Source organism: Octodon degus, unplaced genomic scaffold (genome assembly GCF_000260255.1).
Source record: "Octodon degus isolate 3935 unplaced genomic scaffold, OctDeg1.0 scaffold00356, whole genome shotgun sequence".
NCBI classification, from domain to species: Eukaryota; Metazoa; Chordata; class Mammalia; order Rodentia; family Octodontidae; genus Octodon; species Octodon degus.
In genome coordinates, this window is record NW_004524932.1 from 1,102,588 (window position 1) to 1,107,386 (window position 4,799).

The following is a 4,799-nucleotide window of genomic DNA, read 5'->3' on the forward strand; positions in this document are numbered from 1 at the left end:
GACCGCTTTTCATGCCCATGGATTTAGTCACTGCTACTTGGAACAGGCAAAGCGCCTCCCGGGTTAACCAGTGTGGGAGGCTCTAGCTTTTCCATGCTAAGTATATTTTTCTTTTTGAATCATATTGAGGACAAACAGCTTCTGCAAAGTTTTGTTTCCCAAGGATTTGGGGTAACCCTATTAACTAACCAACAACAGTTCTTCAAGGCTGCTTTTATTACAAATACAAAGTGATAAGCTAATATTTTTTAAAAACAGTAGTTTTAAATTATTTTATAAGTTACACAATGGAGTGGCTACCAGATCAATGTAGTTTCCAAGAACATTTGAACCTCAAGATGGAAAGGACAAGTAAACATTCTTAGTGTTGTATAGGCCAAGAGGGGCCTGTAGTGAGCCTTAAGAGGGATCTCTTTGGGCAAGAGAAGAAAGAAACAGTAGGACTGCCATGAAGAATAGTAGAGAATCCTGCTATAAGGGGCCTGGGGCAGGAACGGGAGTGAATAAAGAGGGAAGACAATGAAATTTACACGGGAAGGAGCTGAGAGTCACAGCCCTGTGCCTCAGGCCTCCCAGCACAGGTCCCCTGACAACAGCATCACCTCCACGCTCCCAGGAGTGCTTTCACAGACTACCTATTTTCTTCCTCATTTGTGATTCATCTTTGAAGTCTTCGTTTTCTGGAACTGGGCTGCAACATGTTCCTGCTCTGATTCCTTACAGGAGATCCATATGACCAGGAGAAATAAAGGTTCCTCCTCTGATCCTTCCCTACTCTAAGGCTCAGTTGGGTGTCAGGAGGCTCGATGCCTGGTGCTTCAGCCTTCTTAGTGAGCTCCTGCTCCTTCCTGTATGTTTCTTCTTCTTGCTCTTTCTGCTTTATCTTCATCAGCTTTTCAAAGCTTTTTATTGTTGTTGGGTTTACAACAAACCAGTCATCAGCATGTACAAAGTTGACGTGATGCTTGACACCACTCTCTGACACCAAATCTTTCTGGCATAGAAGGCACTTTTATTTTCAGCCATGAAGGTTCCCAATGTACAAGAGCCAAGGTGAGCTTTAAGCCCAGACACACTACGGTAGACAGCCTCACAACCCTGGTTAGGACACTGAATGTGATGATACTTATTAATATCTGTCTTCCATTTGTGTAGTACTTCCTGGCTGAATGTAGGCAGCCCAAGTCAAGTATATTTTAACTTCCAGTCATCACATACCAGGTCCTGGAGCACTTTTCCTCCGATGTCACTCCTTGGCCAGTTCAACAGATACCAGCTGCTGCAGGTGGCACACAGAGAACTTGGCAGGGCATCTCAGAACTTGCCCCCAACTCTCAGCTTCCAGATTAATTTCTTTTAAGCAACCTGACTCTGGAAAGAAGGAGATAGGCACATATGCTGACCTCAGGGGATACCCAAGACTACCCTTTGACCTATACAGTTTTTCAAAGTGGTGACATTTTAAGGTCATCTTCTCAAGCTTTGTAGTCTCTTTGCCTCACTTTCTAATGTGGTATAGACATCCCATGATTCTGGTGAAGGTACAACTCTGTCACATGCACATAAGTTTTTCCAGTCTCTTTGGAACTGTTCAGAGCTATTCCCTCTGACTTGGCTCATCAATTTCATCTCCAACTTTTGAAATGGGCAAACTATTATGATTTGCCATGACACGATACCTAATCCCTGCTAAGGAATGCAGCTGTTTCCCACAATGATGAGAAGTACACATTTCCTGTTTACAGTTGTCTATGTGTTTCTTCAAACCCTCTATCGTCTTCCTCCCCACTACCTGGCAGGTAGGACAGGAAACACTGCCTTTCTGCACAATTTCTAGGTACCACTGTTCCTCCAAATTGCCTGCTGCATAAACTGATGATTCCTTCCATATTTGGCAAGCCTGGGGTTTGGGATTAGGCTTAATTTTAGGCTGTTGTCTCCACCCATAAAGTTTATGCTTCTTCTGAAGAAATTGTCCATAGTCTTCATCCTCCTCCTGCCGGGGTTTCCTCTTTCCTTTGGCAGACACTCCACTTGACCCTTCAATGTGAGAAGAAGCTTGCTTGACCTTCTTCATTTTCCTCCAGTATGAAGATTTTGGGAAGGATCTTTGGAAATTATTCACTTGTTCACATGAAGAGGCAGATGAAGAACCACTTTCCAGTCATCATGAGGGATGAGGTACTGGAAACTGTTGTCCTTTGTGGGGGAGCACTGGGTCCTGTTCTTTGCTCCCACAATTCTGGTGCTCCTCTGCTGCTTAAATGATGTGGGTCCCAGGGTGGCAGAGACTGAACCGAGTCTACATGACTTCACTCCCTCTCCATGCCTAACAGTTTCACCTGAGGGCTCCATCCAGAAGATTGTGCAGGAACTTGATTCTTAAAACAAGTAGCTTTTACTTTTGTATTTCATTTTGATGAAAAGGATATGGGATACCATTCTTTTATCTTTGATTTGTTTCCTGATTTATTTTAAAAAAGATTTTATATTAATTTCTGATATGAAATAGAGTGCTGAATGCAGAAATTACGCTTTTTGCCTCTGCTAACTATGCTTAAGCAGACAAGTGAATCATAAGTGCATAAAATGCACACATTAAACTAATGATAGCATAACATTTGGGAAATATAACAGGAAAAATTAAGGTAAAATGTACCTACCACTAAGCATCAACATTTTTTAAATTGTCAACAAATAAATAACAATATGTTGAAATGAAAATATATGATGGTTAGCCATGTCTTTATAAGAATTCACTGATTAAAATGTGCTTTTCATTATTTTCATAACAGGAATATTAAACTAGAGAAGAATGAGAAGCAATAGTAGCCAAAATGCTGCATGGTTTATTTATGTAGCATGTTTGTCTCACCAATTGCTTACAATGATTCTTTTATTCCTGTTTTATTTATAAAGAATACAAAAATAGTGATAGAAAAAAATTAGAAATGATACAAGAATTCACTAAATAAAGAAATAAGAATTCAACAATGGTTGTGATATTACATGACACTATGGTTAAATTAGTTATTCAGAATACCAGACATAAATGCATAAGATTTGTTTAGAGAAAAGAGCGTATAGAACTCCAAATAACATCAATCTAATTAAAACCACCCCTAGACATATAATAATCAAGATCCCAGAAATTCAGCATAAGAATAAAACACTAAAAGCTGGAAGAGAATAGAAACATCACACTTAAAGGAAAAACTATGGTAGGTCTCTCTTCACAAACCATCTAGTCAAGAAGAGCATGGAGCAAAGTACTACAAGTCTTACAAGAAAAGAAATTCATACTCAGACTGATGTAGCTTGCAAAACTCTCTTCAACTTCATTGGAGAAGTGAAATACTTCCATGACAAAGAACAACTAAAGAATCTAATGAAGACAAAGAGAACCCTATACTGTCTACTAAAAGATATTCCACAGAGGGACCAAAATGACCACGGCTCCACAAATGAGAATGGAAAGAACACACCAAATAGGGCAAACACAGGAAAAAAACATATACGATAGCAGGTAAATAACGTGTCAATCACGAGGCAATACATTTCAATTCATCAATTAAAAGAAGTAGACTGGAAGAATGGATGAGGAAGCAAAATCCAACAACATTCTGCATACAAGAAACACACTTAACTCATAAAGAAATTCATAGGCTGAAAGTCTAAGGATGGAAAACAATACTACATGCTCCAGTACCTCAGAAAAAAGCAAGGGTAGCAATCCTGTTCTCAGACAGTCTTAAATTAAAATAAGGAATGATCAAATGAAATAAAGATGGCCACTACATACTGGTTAGGGGAAAAATACAAGAAGAAGAGGTAACAGTCATAAATATGTGTGCAACAAACATGGGAGCACCAAAGTATATAAGACAAATATTAAGGGGGCTGAAAAATCTAAAATCAATACCACAGTCTTAACATGGGACCTTAACACCCCCTTATCCCAAAAATATAGGTCAAGCAGACAATTAATTAGCAAAAAAGTAACAGAAGTAAATAAAACCTTTGAACAAATAGACTTAGTGAACATATACAGTGTTCCACCCAACCACATCTGAATATACATTCTTTTTGGTTGCACATGGTACATTTTCTAAAATGGATCACTTACTAGTCCATAGGTCATGCTTAAGTACATGCAAGAACACATAAATTATCCCATAATATTATCTGACCACAGTACAATGAAACTGAAAATACATGACAAAAGAAACTGCAAAAATACATAGAAATTAAACCATAACCTCCTCAGCAACCAATGCATTACAGATGAAACTAAATATCTACCATTTAATGAAAATTTATACACAACTTATTGGAATTTACTGGATGTAATGAAAGCAGTTCTTACAGGGAAATATGTAGCAATGAACTTAAAAATTAGGAAAACAGAACAGGAACAAATAAATACCATAATGCTGCACCTGAAATGTCTAGAAAAAGAAGACCAAATGAAACACAAAAAAAAAGAATAGGGAGGAAATCATAAAGATTAAAGTACAAATGAATGTAATCAAGACAAAGAAAACTACACAAAGAAGAACTGAATTAAAAATTTGGCTCTTTAAAAGACTAAATAAAATTGATAGCCTCTTAGCTCACCTCATCAAAAAGAGAAAAGAAAAAATTCAAATTCAAGTAAGAAGGAATGGAAAAGGGGAAATTATGATAGTCCCTTTGGAAATTCAGAAGATCATCCATAAATACTTTGAAAATCTTTACTTTCACAGAATCGAAGACACAGAAGAAATGGACAGATTCCTGGAAAGGTACAAATGACTGAA

The 4,799-nt window shown here is 37.8% G+C and overlaps 1 pseudogene; it reads right to left on the reverse strand.

Annotated features, from left to right (window-relative positions):
- Positions 1 to 635: 635 nt before the first annotated feature.
- Positions 636 to 2,355, reverse strand: LOC101579561 (annotated as a pseudogene).
- Between the last annotated feature and the right edge of the window lie 2,444 nt (positions 2,356 to 4,799).